The sequence below is a fragment of the Molossus molossus genome, unplaced genomic scaffold (assembly GCF_014108415.1).
Source record: "Molossus molossus isolate mMolMol1 unplaced genomic scaffold, mMolMol1.p scaffold_m16_p_1, whole genome shotgun sequence".
NCBI lineage: Eukaryota > Metazoa > Chordata > Mammalia > Chiroptera > Molossidae > Molossus > Molossus molossus.
The window spans coordinates 133,459,420-133,477,362 of NW_023425344.1; the positions used below are offsets into that span (position 1 = coordinate 133,459,420).

The 17,943-nt window shown below is 36.2% G+C and overlaps 1 protein-coding gene across 6 annotated transcripts in view; it reads right to left on the reverse strand.

The window, feature by feature from the left end:
- WAC (WW domain containing adaptor with coiled-coil) overlaps positions 1-17,943 on the reverse strand; it is a 94,766-nt gene that overhangs the window by 52,625 nt on the left and 24,198 nt on the right. The window lies entirely within an intron of this gene.

Below are 17,943 nucleotides of genomic sequence, written 5' to 3' on the forward strand. Positions count from 1 at the left end.
AAAACTGTGCACAGTGGCATACTGTGGGATGTGTTTTCATAGCCCCATCTCTCACTAGACAACCAGAGGCTGGCATCCACTAACCTCCAATATGGTACATCTTGGATTAGTTACTAGGTGTGTCACAGTCCCGCTCTGGCTCCTTGAAAAAGCAGTATTGGAAGAAGCAGTAAGGAGAGTTGCTTTTCTGTTGAGACAGCCATCTAGATGAGCTGTAGGGCTGGGTGAGAGCTTATCAGAGATCTGTGAGTCTATGTCTGTTAAATTGATCACTCTTCATTGGTATAACAAAAGTAGGTCTGGAGTTGCTGAGTGTTGTGTTAATTCTGCTGTTTGCTTATAGTCGAATAAAAATAAAAACATTGTGTGGACAAAAAGAAGATAATGTAGCAAAAGATGGATGTTTTCTGATTATCATAAAGATAAACTTTAAATAGGGATGAACTTTACATAATGATCATTTATCACCAAGTGATACTTTTTAATACCAAGATTCCCAGTTGAGAGCCTTCACTCATTTTTTAAAATTGCAATAACTGTTATCTGATTTTCTAAAAAAAAAAGAACAGCGCCCTGGTCAGTTTGGCTCAGCGGTTAGAGCGTCGGCCTGCAGACCAAAGAGTCCTGGGTTTGACTCTGCCAAGAGCACATACCTTGTTGTGGTTAGTCTCCAGCCCCAGTTGGGGTTATGCGGGTGGCAACCGATTGATGTGCCTCTCTCTTATCAATGTTTCTCTCTTGCTCTCTGTCTGAAGATAAATGTAAACATCCTTGTGTGAGGATTAAAATAAATAAATAATAAATAAAAGAAAGAACAGGTATTACTATTATAATAAAGAACTAGAGAAAAACATTAGGGGAGATAACTATCTTCACTGGCTTTTTTCTAAATGTACATATAACATCTGAAGATAGAATTATACTACTTTATATGTGAATTTTTCTACTTAATACACAGAAACATCTTTGCTCATCAACAAATGTACTCTCAACATACATTAAAAATGGCAACATTATACTCCACATTGTAGGCACACATCATAATATGTAATCAGAAGAACATTTATGTTCTCTATTTACTATTTATGTAGATTTTGGAATTCCTAACCCACATATAAAAATGGAATTAGCAATATATAACACTGAAAAGATCCATGCAAAAGTCATTTTAAAAGACTATTTCTGAATTGACTTTAAAAGCCATTCAATGATTGGAATGATAAATATATCTTAACCAATAAGTCAGCAAAATATTTGATAATAAAAATTACATTAAAAACAGCCCACTCCAAAACATAACAGCATGCGAATAGGTTTTATAGAGGGCAAACATAGAAACATCAAAACAACAACAACAAATTCATCAAATACTATAAGGGAATAGTCATCACAACAAACTGGTTCTAACAAATGGTTTTACAAGCCACCTAAAATTATACTTAGGTGCAGAACAATACTGAAGGCCAACATCCAACTCCCCTATAGTCTCTTAAGATACATATTTTGAAAACTGTGGCAGGTAGAAAAGATGGGAGAAAAGAATCAAGTGGCCCAATTAAGTTTACTTTTTTGGCCCAGTTAGGTAGAAAACTATCGAAATTAGAAGAGCCCTGCCACTCTAAACCTTGCTTGGACTCCCAGATGAGAAAATTAATCAAATACAGAGAAAGTTCAGAGGAAACAAAATAAAAATGCCACTTTTTGGTGGTATTATCACTCTCCTTCAAACAGACACATCTTCCACACTTCTTTCACTGATCCAGATTCAGATTATGAAGCGCCAACTTCTAAGGACACAATTAAAATAATGTCTAAGAGAATAAGAAACAACATCAAAGCAAATATAACAACACTATACCGGGGTGGACAAAAGTAGGCTTACAATGAATAATACAAGAGTAAACTGTTTCATGTACTCACACATGTAACCTACTTTTGCCAACCCCTGTATAAATCTCAACACAATAACTTCACTCAAGACAGGTATACAGAAACCATGACACACAGTCTTGTGTAAAGATGAAAATGGAAGTATGTAACATAAACAGGTGGAGAAAATACTTAAGAAACGTCAGAAAACTAATAACTTTTTAGACAAATACTGTCTGTTCCATGTCAAAAAGTAGAGAAAACAAGAGAATACAAAATGAGGGAGCTAGGATAAATAGGAGGAACCTAGAGAAGAACTCGTATGAAATTGTTAAAGACAGAAACTACATTTGAAGTAATAAAAAGATCAATACTGCTCAAAGTAATGTCAATCACAAGGAACACAGACCTGAGAAATATCACAAGAGATAAAATGCAGATATGAAAAATGAAGTCAACATACGTAAAATTGGAGGTCCTGAAGAAAACACAGGGAAGACAGTCAGGAGTATAATAAAAGTAGGCTTTCTTGAAATAATAGAATATCTCAATCTGGAGGCTGAAGGGGGTTTACCATGTACCAGAAAAAAATAATAAATAGTCAATAAAAATGGACACATTCTCATATCCTGGTGAAGTTGCTGAATTTTAAGCATAAAGATGAATTCTAAAATCCAGGCAGCAGAAGCAATGTCACTTATAAAACAAAAAAATGGCCAATCTCAGACTTCTTCATAGAAATACTAAATGCCAAGACAATGTAGCATATCTTGTGCTAAGAGAAAAAAATGTCACTCAAAGAATTATTTTTCCAACCAGGATGTCATTCATGATTATCACAGAAATATCAAAATAAATTTACAAAAAAGATTGGCAGTCTTTTCAGACTAAATATACAGCTAAAAGCATCTGCTTAACATCAGAGATCAACAGCCACTTTAGGCTTACCAAGTGTTTGTTTATTTATTTATTTATTTGGTTAATCCTCACCTGAGGATATTTTTCCACTGTTTTTTTTTTTGTTTTTTTGTTTTTATCCTCACCTAGGACATTTTTTGCATTTATCTTCAGATAGAGCGGGAGGGAGAAAGGGAGAAAGAGAGAGAAACATCTATGTGAGAGAGACACATCAAGTGGTTGCCACCCACATGACCCCAACTGAAGCTGGAGACAAACTACAACCAAGGTAAGTGCCCTTAGAGGGAACTGAACCCGGAACTCTCTGCTGCGTCCATTGGTTTTTAGGGGAAGGGGAGAGGGAGTGAGGAACATCTACCACACCACCCCAACCAGGGCTAGGGCTCAAACCCACAACCTAGGTACATGCCCTTCAACAGGGAATCAAACACTTGACCCCTTTGGTCGACGCTCTAACTGCTGAGCCAAACCAGCCAGAGCACCAAATGTTTATTTTGGTAACAGTTTTGTGCCAAATGACTGACATTATACAACAAATGTTAATTTACTCAAACTATATCTAAACTTTTCCTTCACTGTAATTTTGTTTTATAAAAGCAGTCAATAACATTCTACCACCACCCCACACAAAGTACTCATTTAACAAATATATAATTTACTAAACATTTATAGTATGCCAAAGATAGTGCAAGACACTAACAGAGTAAGATAGAAATCATTCTTCCCTGGAATTTAGTTTAGTTTCCCAAACTTAATTATGTATCAAAAGAAACAGAGGTGTTTTATAAACAGTTAAGATTCCTAGTCCCATACCACTACTTTTAATAATCTGAGAATTTTCAAGTATGTTTGAATTTCCCAGGTAATTCTGATAGCCAGGTTTAAAACTAGAGATCTACCAGAACTACAACATATTGAAATTTCAAGTCTCCTAAATCTTCAAAGGTAGATTAAATAACATCTAGTAATTTACCACTGACTATTTTATTCTGTAAAATTTTTGACAATGGTAGTATAGTTCATTATTCCATTTTGCTATAAACATCAGATTCTAAATTGTCACTTTTTGAACACTGAAGAATTTTTTTACAAATATGTTTTTTATTGATTTCAGAGGGAGAGGAAGGGAAAGGAGAACAGGGAAACATCAATGTGAGAAACATCGGTTGCCTCCCGTATGCACCAGGGACCAGAACCAAAACCACAACCTGAGCCTGTGCCCTTGCTGGAAATGGTTGCCCTTTTAGTGCTTAGGATGATGCTCAACCAACTGAGCCACACCGGTCAGGGCAGCACTCTATAATTTTTAAATGTGGAAAAAAAGTAGTAGCAGCAGCAAGATGTACCTCTGTGAAAAGACAACAGCTCAAGAGTTTCATAGGTTAAAAATAAATTGCTGTAATATACTGAACAAATAGTATATTTGTTCCACTGAATATAATGACCAAATTTTGCAAGTACAGGTTACCCAGAAGAGTTGTTTATATTATTTTCTAAGCAAAATAAAAAGCAAATCTGGTATGTCTACTATCACGACACATTAGATACAAATATTGAAACATTAAATTATCTAGTACAACACTGTTCCTTTAAAAATTTAGGTATTTGTGTAATGACTTATAAAATATGTGATCAAAGAGAGGACTGTAGATGAAAATTAAATTCTGGAAAGAGAAATAACTTATAACATAGTTGGATGATTGACAACAGTAAGTGAAGATTTTCCTGCTTGTAATTGTCATTAAAAAGTTAAGCAGCAAACCTACCATATAATCCAGCAATCATAGTCTTAGACATTTGTTAACACAGAAATGAAAAGTAATTTCATGCATAAATTTGTACATGAATGTATAACTACACTGGTAATAGACCAAAACTGGAAACAATCCAAATGTCCCCCAACAGTGAAAGGTTAAACAAAATGAGGTATATCATGCCAGAAAACAGCACTCATCAATAAAGCAGAAATGCATTATTGTTACATGTTCCCTTGGGTTCTCAGGGGAATTATTGCCGAGTTAAAAAAAAAAAAAAAGGTCAATCTCAAAGGTACATACTGTGATTCCATTTATGCAATATTCTTGACATGACAAAATTATAGATAACGAGAACAGATTAATGGTTGCTAAAGGTTAGGGAAGAATGGAAGGAGGGAGGTGCCTGTGGCCAAAAAAAGAGAAGCACAAGAAATTTTGAGGAACTGTTCTACATCTTTACTGTGGAGATATCACAATTACCTACTCATATGATAATATTGCATGGAACTAAATACACACAAGTGAAATCTAAATAAGACAAGTAAATTGCACCAATATTGATTTTCTAGTTGCAATAATATACTATAATTATGCAAGATGTTACCACTGCAGCAAACTGAATAAAGGGTATACTGAATCTCTCAGTAGTTTTCACAGTTGCAAGCAAATCTACAATTATCTCAAAATAAAAAGGTTTTTAAAAAGTAAACCAAGTAAAAAAAAAAAAACAAAAACAAAAAAACAGCCGAAGTTCAAACCCGAGTATGACTGCTCCTCCTATTCTCCTGCTTATTAACAAGTATAGGTGGTGTTGGTTTAGTTCTCTCACTGCACCTAATCATGAAGTCCTTTTTGCCTAAGGTGCTTTCACCATGGCTCCCTGATATTGCCACTAAGTCTCCACTACTGTATGTTTAATCACGCGTACATGTGGTCTAATCTCCATGGCTTTTCTCTCATCCCAACACCATGACTTCAGTCAGCATCAAAAATTTCTCCAAAGAAATTATTTTGCTTTCTTCTGACAACACCAACATTAGGCAATCATGTCTATGAATTCCCCATTACACTTCCCTTTCCCATTGTTCATGTTCTAGATTTTTTGAAACACTTCTGGATTTGATGCCATTTCAAAAAGAAAGTATTCAAGTACTGTTTTACTATAATTGTCCTTAAAATCACAGTGCAGGCTCTTGTATTGCAATTATTATTTTGCCACACATTAAAACAAGTTTAACGTAACCAGTTAATATAGTTCATGTCAAGACTCACTGTGAAATCCCCAAACCTAACTGATTAGTGCTATAAAATACATGATTTTGAGAGTTAAATTTCAAGAAATATTTTGTATAAAAGAAAAAGCAGTATCACATATAACCTTCCCCTTTCTGACCCCAAAATCTTACTTTTTCTACCTTCTAGAACACACTCACTAAGCTTAGCTGTCTAAGCCAAAATTAAGGAAAGACAGAGATATTAGGTATTACTAAATATCTCTAGCATAAGAGTCAGATTACTTCAAGATTAATGCTAAAAGAATTATATGGTTCTTTGTGCCTAAATCCAAATACATTTTTACTCAAACAAAAGACAAAACAACAATAAACAAACAAACAAAATCCCCACAAAACATTTTTTGATGACCTTATACATGGTAAGAATTTCAGGCTCATTATTCCATTTAATCCTCAAGCAAATCTTTGACAGAATAGTAAAAAGACATTTTACATTCCAAAAATCAGTCAAACAAACCAACCTTAAATAATGAGCATAAGACTATAGTTAATAAGTGGAAGACAAACATGGGTTCTTCGTTGCCCTAATGCTAATTTTATTATTTTCATTTCTACCACAATGCTGCTAATGATCACTACATAATTGACATTTGCTACAGGAATGCCAATATTTAATTAGTTTAACCCCTTTTGAGGGATAAAATACATACTGTCAATTTTATTAATTTTGTTACCTTATCTCATAAAAGTATATTCTCAAATTATAATTAAATTCAGAAACAACTATTAACCATAACATTAATTGTTCATTAAATCACCACAATACTCAGCATCTACTACTATAAGCTAGAACTACATGTATCAAACCAAAAAGTATGCTGTAGATGGTTAGGTCACTCTATTTGAATCACTTTTTCAATTACTGTCATTGCTCTTATGGAACTAGGTGAAAAACCTAACTCTTACCTCTGCCCCCAAAAGATTCTAATTCAATAGTCTAGAAGAAGAAAGCTATATATTTCACCCACCATCCCACCTAATAATAAACTTAAAAGTTCTATAATCTCCATTTCCTGGTTTAGGATCAAATACCATTAAAACACATGTGCACACACCTACTGTAAATTGTTTTAAGCTATCCTTTTCTAAAGACACCATTTAAAAGTGAACTTTTTGTGTCTGGTTAAATTTTTGTTAAAAGAAAAATCTATAAACATGCATTTATTAGAACAATTCTGGGAAAGAGGAGGGAGTGGGATGGGATGTCCAGAGGATAATGTGACTGAGAAAGAGTAGTACACAAGGGGCTTCCTTAATTGATGTTTTGTTTCTTAAACTGAACAGAGAATACACAATTCTGGAGAACTACAGCAGATCATCACCTTGCATTACTGTTCTTTTAAATGTGACATCTACCATTTCATATTTACAGAATATAAATTAAAATATTTTGAAAAATGATTTGTAGTAAAATCTTTAGAAAAGAAACTTCAAGTGAAATCTTACCCAGAACAGACATATAAACAGATAAAAGTGGACTTAGTCTCTCTTCTCTTGCACCTAACAGTGACCTGTAAGGCACTTTTGCAGAACATGCCTGGCACCAAAGGCTGCATTTTGAAAGCATTAAGGAGACCCACTTAACAACTACAGACTTCCTCATTCAGCATCGTAGATAATTCTGAAACTTTAAGTAAAACAACAAATAATGAAGCCAACCTTACAATAGGATAATCACTATAAAAAAAAGTTAAGTTCATATGGCATCTCATCAACTTTATAATGAAGCAACACTGAACAAAAGATCATTATTAGAGAATAAGCTACATAGTTCAAATAAACCTCCCATGTTTTATTTAAAAATTGGTGCTACAGCCCTGGTCGATGTGGCTCAGTTGGTTGGAGTGTTGTCCAATACACCAAAAAGGTGGTGGGTTTGATTCTTGGTTGGGGTGTGTAAGGGAGGCAACAGATGGATTGTTTCTTTCTCCCTCTCTCTCGTTGCCTTCCTCACCCACTCCCTAAAATACAACTCCACAAAAGGAAGACAAAGAACCCAATTAAAAAATGGGCAGAGGAGCTGAATAGACACCTCTCCAAACAGGACATACAAATGGCCAAGAGACATATGAAGAAATGCTCAACATCACTAATCATCAGAGAGATGCAAATTAAAACAACAATGAGGTATCACCTCACACCTGTCAGAATGGCCGCCATCAACAAATCATCAAACAACAAGTGTTGGCGAGGGTGTGGAGAAAAGGGGACTCTAATACACTGCTGGTGGGAATGCAGACTGGTGCAGCCGCTATGGAAAACAATATGGTGCTACCTCAAAAAATTAAATATTGAACTTCCATTTGACCCAGTGATCCCACTGCTGGGAATATACCCTAGGAAGCCTGAAACACCAATCAGGAAGAATATATGTACCCCCATGTTCATAGCAGCACTGTTTACAATAGCTAAGATCTGGAAACAGCCCAAGTGTCCACCAGTAGACGAATGGATCAAAAAGCTGTGGTACATATACACAATGGAATACTATGCAGCGGTAAGAAAGAAAGATCTCTTATCCTTTGAGATGACATGGAGGGACCTGGAAAGTATTATCCTAAGTGAAAGAAGCCAAGCAGAGAAGGACAAATACCACATGATCTCACTTATATACGGAATATAATGAACATAACAGTCTGAGGAATACAGTAGACACAGACACATGGAAGTGGGGCACAGACTGACATCCCTCAGAAGAGGGGATGGGGGGTGGGGGGGTGGGAAGGGATAAACCACAGAACTTATATGCATGTATGCATGACCAATGGACATGGACAACTAAGCCGGGGACAGGGTGGAGGGGGGGTGGGGTGGGGGGTGCCAATGGGGTAAAAAGGTAAAATATCTGTAACAAAAAATAAATAAATAAAAATTTCAAAAAAAATAAAATAAAATAAAATTTTTCAAAACACTGAAAAAACAAAACAAAACAAAAAAAACTGGTGACACAGTGATCTATCTCTACAGCTACAATTAAGCAACCAATAATAATCAGTATATACACTACAATAGTAATAACTTATTATCAATGAACTGTTAATGCTTCAATCTAGGGCCAATCCTTTAATTCGCACACTAAATCTCAACATTGCTCCAGCAATTAATTGCCCCTCTATTTTTTTCCACTACTGAACTGGTTCCATCAGCATACCAATATGCCTCAGTGGCTCCCATCTTCTAAAAAGGAAAACGAATCCTTTCCTTTAACCCACATTCTACTCTAGCCATAGTTTTCTCCTTTATCTCCCTTTTATAGCAAATAAGAGTTCGTTAGTCACTGTCTTCACCTTTTCACCTCCTACCATCTGAAATCCGGTTTTTACTTCCCCATGTCCTTTGAAACTGCTCTCAACAAGGTCAAATTAAACACTTCTTCACTTGGTTTTCAGGACTAGGTTCTCTTCTACTACATTGGCTGCTCCTTCTCAATTTCCTTTGCTAGTTCCTCCTCAAGTTTCTGATTTCTAAACATCATAGTACCACGGGATCAATCCAAAGCCATCCCCTTTGTTCTATAGCAGGAGTGGGCAAACTTCCTGCTGGTAAAATATGACCACGCCCATTCTTCTTACTATCTAGCCCTGCAGAGAAAGTTTGCAGGCCCCTGGTCTTAACTCTATAGTCTAAATAAAATCTAGTCTGACGGTTTTAAATTCACTCTATGTGCTGATGATTCCAGACCAATATCTCTTCCTAAAACTCCAGACTCATAGCCATCTGCCTACTCCACATCATTTGGTGCTATAAACAGATTCTTACGGATCTAAGACAACCAAAACACAAAACTCCTGATTCTCCCCACACCCCAAACCTTTTGTTCTATAGCCTTCATCTCAAAACATGACAACTTTGGCTTACAAATGCTTAAGCTAAAAATCTTGGGAGCCCTCTGAATTTCCACTTCATCCACTGATACTTTCAAAATACTTCCAGAATACACTTTTTTTATCCTCACCCAAGGACATTTTTCATTTTTTGTTCAGGTAGAATGGGAGGGAGGGAGGGAGAGAGAGAGAGAGAGAGAGAGAGAGAGAGAGAGAGAGAGAGAGAGAGAAACATCGATGTGAAAGGGACACATCAAGTGGCTGCCACCCGCACAACCAACCAGGGCCGGGGACCGAACCCAGGTCTCTAGGGACCACAGGCCGATGCTCTAACTGCTGAGCAAAACCAGCCAGGGCCAGAATACACCACTTCTATTCTATCACCCTAAACTCTCACTCCAACTAATGCAATATTGTCCTAAGCAATCCTGTTTCTCTTATCCACATAGATTAATTCACTCAATACCCTCCCAGGGGCTTTTCATTTCACTCAAAATAAAATTCTACATCATTTCAAAGCCTAAAAGGTCCTTCATGATCTGACCCTTACTATCTCTCTGAGATTATCTTTTATCATTTCTCCACTCTAAAAACACTGGTACTATCTTGTTCAAACACATTAAGTACAGCCTTGTCTGAAGGCCTTTCCTACACCTCATATTCATGCCTACCACCTTCCTCTTATTTAGATCTATTTTTCTGTATGGTCGTACTTTTCTTTAACTCATATATTAATCTGTTTATTATCTCTCTCTCCCTAAGACAGTGTCAGTTTGAGGACAATCTTGACCATCTTATCTGCAATATCTCAAGTGCCTGGAACACAGTAGGTGCTCAATATATTCATGTACGCCATATCAATCTCTCAAGCTCCTCCTAATATTTTCTTACTTTACACATTCTATCTGTTGTATCAACAAATGCATCTTGGTTGATTTGTACCAATGCATTACTACAGATTCTTCATTACAATTTCCCGATGTTTTTGTAACTTTTCACTTCCAATCAACCACTAACTTATAGATGCTTGCCAACTGTATCACCTAAAAAAGTCCACAGTGCAAAAAAATTATGTTCCATTCTTTGCAAAGTGTCTTTATTCCCCAGGACTCACCTTGGGATTCCTTGAAGCTGTTAAGTATACCACATTAATTATGAAGTAATAAACTCAATATTTTACTGGTTTTCATCAATATCAATAATTACAACTTTTGACACAAATACAGTAAGGACCAAGCAGAAAATGAAGAGTGAACACAACACAGGTTAGTTTGCTTACATAAAACTGAAGAAAAATAAGTTCACAGAAGTAACTTTTTATCTATAAGGGCTGAGCTTGCAAAATCTCAAATGCTTTATAAAGGTAATGATAATACTGTATGACATTCATAGTTTTATAATGCTATTGTTACTAGCTCAGCAATGTTTACCGACACGGAAAATGCATTAAATGTAAAGGAGTGACATCAAAGGTGGTGTGAGCGATCCCCTTGAAGTCTCAACAATTTGAACAGCTATAATTCAACAAAGGATTCCCTGCTCAACACATAAACATGCCTGAGAGATCCACGCATTGAAACATCTGAAGGAGCGAATGGGGAAGGCGAAAAGGAAAAAGAGCTCAAAGGAGCCATGGACACAGCCCTGTAGCCCAGAGTTCACTGTGGAGCTAAGAGGGGAGAAATCGGGTTGTGGGTGACACTCTCTTTCAGCTGGGAGGAGCAAAACCAGTGAGCATTCTTACAGGAGTGGGCAGTGCAAACTGCGGCTGAGCCCTGTGACATGGGCAGTAACAAAGCACAGAGGTGCAGCCATGGTTGTCTGGCAAATGACATTCCAGATAGGAGCCAGAGCCACCATCCCTTAACCTTCCAGAGCTCGCTTCCCTTCACCCTGTGTGTCAGATTGTAGAAAACACTATCTGCAAACCCAAGAACTGGTACTATAGAAACACTTTTTCCCTGAGCACAGGGTGCACTCTGCAACTAATCCCAGGTTTGGGTAGAAGAGGAGGGTGAGGAGCATGGCATGGAAGGATGGACACTGCAGAGGTCCACTGGTCGCCACTGCTGGGAGGGCTAAGCAACAAAGGAAGGCCAGGTTCCTCAGCTCACCTCACCCTCACATATCGAGGCTGCACTGCCAATGTTGTCTGGCTGTGGGGACAGAACTGGTATTTCACAAATTTGGAACCCCATTATCTACCACATTACACCACAGGGTTGGTCCCCTGGGACTGCAACGATCAGATCACAGGTGAGGCATCCACCTTCCCAGGAAGCAAAGGCCATTTTCCACCACACTGCAGAAATTGGAAAAGCCAGATAAGTGCGAGAGCTAAAAATCTTAGATTCAGCACTACCTATTGGAAAACAATAGAAAGACTACTTATAAATCTACCAGAGAATTGCCACTCATACATAGATGCCTAGACAGAAGGAATCCATCAAATACTATGAATAACAAAGACAATGAGGCAGCTCAGAAAGAAAATGAAAAAAATCCAGAAACTTAAAACTTAGAGACATGAAAATATGTGATTTAAATTACAGAAAATTTAAGATTACAGTTCTGTAAAGAAAAGATTTGGGAACTTCTAAAAAAGAAGCAAATAGAAATTCTGAACAATAAACAATAAAAGATATCAAAAGTGAATTAGTGAGTAAAGGATATACAGATGACCAGAGGAAAAAATTAGTGATATCAAAGATAGAAATCTAGAAATGACACAGAGAGAAGAGACAGAGTTGAGAATAAAAAAGGGAAAGAGATCTATAAGAACTATCTGACCCCATCAGAAAAAAGCCCATTTAAGAATAATAGCCTAGCTGGTGTAGCTCAGTGGACTGAGTGTCATCCCACGGACTGAGAGATCCTCGTTTGATTCCCAGTCAGGGCACATGCCCGGGTTGCAGGCTCCATCCCTAGTAGAAGGCAGCTGATTGATGTTTCTTTCTCTTTCTCTTTCTCTCTCTCTCTCCCCTTCTCTTTCTAAAAAAAATAAATAAAATCAATAAAAACATATTTTTAAAAAATACATAAATTAAAAAAAGTTTTAATAGACATACCAGAGAAGAAGGAAAAGGGAACAGAGAGCCTATTCAAATTAATAGTGGATGAAAACTTCCCAAACCTATGGAACGAGCTAGATCCTCAAATCCGATAATTAAACAGAACACCTGAATACCTCAATCCAAAAGGCCTTCTCCAAGGCACATTGTAGTAAAACTGTCAACAATTAACAACAAAAATGCCCTACAATTCTCAAGGCAGCGAGGGAAAAGAAGAAAATAACCTATATAGGAAAGCCCTTTAGGTTATCATCAGACTTCTCAGCAGAAACTCTACAAGCTAGAAGAGAATGGAACCAAATATTCAAACTACTGAAAGAGAAATTACCAGCCAAGAATAACATATCCAGCAAAGTTATCCTTTAGATATGAAAGAGAAATAAAAACTTTTCCAGACATACAGAAGCTGAGTGAATTTATCACCAGAAGACCTCCATTGCAGGAAATACTCAAGGGGATTATTCCACCTGAAACAAAGAACAAAAGGTCACAAAACTACACATAAGAATAGCAACAAACAACATAAACACGGATAACTTGTGACAAGGAAAACATAAAAGGGAAGGGAGGAAAAGATCTGAACTTGCAAAGGAGGTTGGAGATCAGATACATTCAAAAGAAAAAGAATTACTGTATACATAAAATTTCTTGTTCATACACATAATGGTAACCACACACAAAAAAACCCAAAACTGAGACACATAAACTTAAAAATAGGAAGAAAACAAAGGAAAAATGTATGGAATATCACCAAACAAAAATGAAAGGCAAAAACACAAGAAAAGAACCAGTGGAGACATAAAGCTACCAGAAAACAAAAAATAAAATGGCTATAGGAAATACTCATAATTACTCTAAATATAAATAGACTGAATTCACCAATAAAAAGGCACAGAGTAGCAGACTGGATCAAAAAACACAAGCCAACTGGGCTGCCTTCAGGAGACACATCTAAGCTGCAAAGACAAAGATAGGCTCACAGTGAAAAGGCAGAACATGCTTCTCTAAGCAAATGGCATCCACAGAAAGCAGGTGTAGCCAAAGATTTCAAACTAATAGCAGTAACAAAAGACAGAGATGAATATTTTATAATGAAAAAGGGGACACTATATTAAAAAGACATAACACTTTTACATATACACCCAATCAGGGAGCACCAAAATCACTACTCACAAAGCTAACGGGAAAAACTGTCAAAAAATTATTGTAATAGGGAACCCTAAATACCCCATGACAGTTATAGACAGACCATCCAAACAGAACATCAATAAACAAATACTGGCAGTGACACATGAGACCAAATAGACATAATTGACATTTACAAAGTCTTTCCTCCCAAAACATCAAATTATACATTCTTCTCCAGTGCACATGGAATATTCTCAAGGATAGACCATATGTTGGGTCACAAAACTGGCCTCAACAAATTTAAGACTGAAGTCATATCACACATATTCTCCAATCACAATGCTTTCAAGTTTGAAAGCAACTGCAACAAGTTATTAAAAAAAAAAAATTCCCACAAGTATGTGGAGTTTAAGCAACATACTATTAAGAAATGACTGATTCAAAGAAAAAATAAAAGGCGAGATCAAAAGACAGAGACAAATAAAATGATAATATGACACATCAAAACTTCTGGGATGCAGCGAAAGCAGTAATAAGAGGGAAATTTATATCATTACAGGCCTATCTCAAGAAACAAACAAACAAAAAATCTCAAGTAAACAACCGAACATTAAATCCTAAAGACCTAGAAAAAGAACAAAAGCAACTCAATATCAGCAGAAAAAAATAATAAAAATTAGAGAATTGAATAAAACAGAAAAAAAAACCCACAAAAAATTAATACACAAAAATCTGGTTCTTTGAAAAGATTAATAAAAGTGACAAATCCCTGGCTAGATTAAGTAAAAAAGAGAAAACAATCATATTTTAAAAAATCAGAAATGAAAGAGAAGTTACCACAGACATCACAGAAACATACAGAATCATACTAAAATAATATGAAACACTATATGCCACCAAATTTAATAACCTCGAAGAAATAGATAAGTTCCTAGAAATATATAGCCACCCTAGTCTGAATTATGAAGAATTAGAAAATCTAAATAGACCAATCAACAGTGAGAAAATTGAAACCATTAAAAACCTCCTAAAAAAAAAAAGTTCAGGACCAGATGGCTTCATTAGAATGAATTCTACCAAACATTCTAAAAATATTTGATACCTATCCTTTTCAAACTCTTTCTAGAAGAGGCAATACTTCCAAACACACTGTATGAGGCCAACATAATCCTGATACCAAAACGTGGCAAGGATAAAACACACACACACACACACACACACACACACACACACACTACAGACCATATCGCTGATGAATACAAATACGATAATCCTAAACAAAATACTAGCAAATCAAATACAACAAAACACTAAAAAAAAAAAATTAATGTATCACGATCAAGTGGGGTTCACTTCAAGATCACAAGAATGATTCAAAACTTGCAAATTGGTCACCGTAATACACCATATTGACAAAACAAAGGATAAAAATTATATGATCTTATCAATAGATGCAGAAAAAGCATTTCATAAGATATAACATCCAGCCCTGGCCAGTGTTGCTTAGTGGTGAAGTATTGGCATGCACACCAAAGGGTCTCAGGTTGGATTCCTGGTAAAGAGCACATATGTGGGTTGCAGGTTCCATCCACAGCCCCTACTGGGGCATGTGCAGGAGACAACCAATAGACAGGTCTCTCTCAAATAAATGTTTCTCTTTCCCTCTATAGCCCTCTCACCCCCACTCCTCCCATTCCCCCCTTCCCTTATCTAAAAATCAATGTAAAAACATCCTCCAGTAAGAACCAACAATAAAAAGATACAACATCCATTTATGATTAAAACAATCAATAAAATACCTATAGAAGGAAAGTACCTCAACTTAATGAAGGTCCATATGTGACTAACCCTTGGCTAATATTTCAATAGTGAAAACCTGAAAGCTTTTCCTCCAAAATATAGAACAAGATAAGGATGCCCACTCTCACCACTCTTATTATTTAACATAGTACTGGAAGTCCTAGCCCAAGCAATAAGGCAAGAGAAGATAAAAGGCATCCCAATTAGGAATGAAAAAATAAAAGTGGTCCTGGCCTGTCTTGCTTGCTCAGTGATTAGAGCAGTGGCCTACAGACCAAAGAGTCATGGGTTCAGTTCCAGTCAAGGGCACATATCTCGGCTGTGGTCTGATCCCAGGCTCTGGTCAAGTGGGAGACAACCAATCAATGTGTCACTCTCACACCACTTGCTCTCTCTCTCTCTCCCTCCGCCCATCTAAAAACATCAATGGAAAAACATCCTCTAATGAGAATTTAAAAAAAATAAAAAATAAATGCGTCACTGTTTGCAGACTCCACCAAAAACCTGTTAGAAACAATAAAGAAATACAGTAAAGTTTCAGGATACAAAAATCAATGTATGAAAATCTACTGCATTCCCATACACTAGATAGTAAAATTTCAAAGTAAGAAAAGAAAAAAACAGTTTCATTTGCAATTGCAACCAAAAGAATACCTAGAAATAAACTTAAAAAAGGACATGAAAGACCTATATACTGAAAACTACAAAGCATTATTAAAAGAGTTTGAAAAAGACACAACAAAATGGAAAGATATTTCATGTTCATAGACTGAGTCAATACAGTTAAAATGGCCATATTTCCCAAAGCAATATACAGACCTCATGCAATCCCCATCAAAATCTCAATGCCATTTTTTAAAGAAATAGAATACATCATCAGATTTGTATAAAACCACAAAAGATCCTGCATAGCCAAAGCAATCCCAAGAAAGAAAGAACAAAGCCAAAGGTATCACGTTACTTGACTTCAAATTATACTACAGAACTAAGATAATCAAAATAGCATGATGCTGCAGAGAAATAGACCAATGGAAAAGAAGGGAGAGCCCAGAAATAAAACCACATGTATATGGGCAAATAATTTTTTACAAAGGAGCCAAAAACATACAATGAAAAAAATAAAGCCTTTTCAATTAAAATGGTACTGGGAAAATTAGAAAGCCAGTTGCAAAAGAATAAAATTAGATTAGTTTGTCCCCATGTACAAAAAAGTAATTCAAAATGTATCAAAGACCTAAATATAAGACCTGAAACAAAACAAATTTCATAGAAGAAAACAGATACTACACTTAGGGACCTTGGTCGTACAGAACATTTTATGGATTTGACCCCAAAGGCAAGGGAATAAAGTCAAAAATAAATGAATGGGACTACATCAAACTAAAAAGTCTCTGCACAACAAAAGAAAATGACAGCAAAACAAAAAAGCAACCAACTGAATGGGAGAACTTATGTGAAAACAACAGTTCCAACAAGGAATTAATATCCAAAATATAAAGAACTCATACAACTCAACACCAAACAAACCCAATTAGAAAATGGGCAGAGAACCTGAACAGACACTTCCTCCAAGACATACAAATGGCCAACAGATATATAAACTTTTCCTCAACTTCACCAATTAGGGAAATGCAAATCAAAACTACAATGAGATACAACCTTCCGCCTGTTAATGGCCATCATCAACAAGACAACTAATGACAAGTGTTGAGAGGTTGTGGAGTAAAAAAGGGAACCCTCATTCACTGCTGGTGAGAATGCAGACTGGTACAGCCACTATAGAAAACAGTATGGAGGTTCCTCAAAAAACGTAAGAACAGAGTTACTATATGACCCATCAATTCCTCCTCTGGGTATCTACCTGAAAAATTTGAAAACATTTATTCTCAGAGATATATGTACTTCTATGTTAACTGTAGCATTATTCAGTGGCCAAGACATGGATACAACCAGTGTCCTTTGACAGATAATTGGATAAAGAAGACATGATACATACATGCAATGGAATACTATTCAGCTATAAAAAAAGATAAAATACAGCCATTTTGTGACAACCATGATTTCATTTATATGTGGGATATAAAAATGAAACTCACAGACACAGCTAACAGTACACTGGTTACCAGAGGGTTAAGGGTGGGAGGGATAGTAAAGGGTAATGGGGCCAAATATATGGTGATGGAGATGATTTGACTTTGGATGGTGGGCACACAACACAATCTACAGATCAAGTTTCATGGAAGCGCACATTTGAAACCTACATAATCTCATTATCCAATGT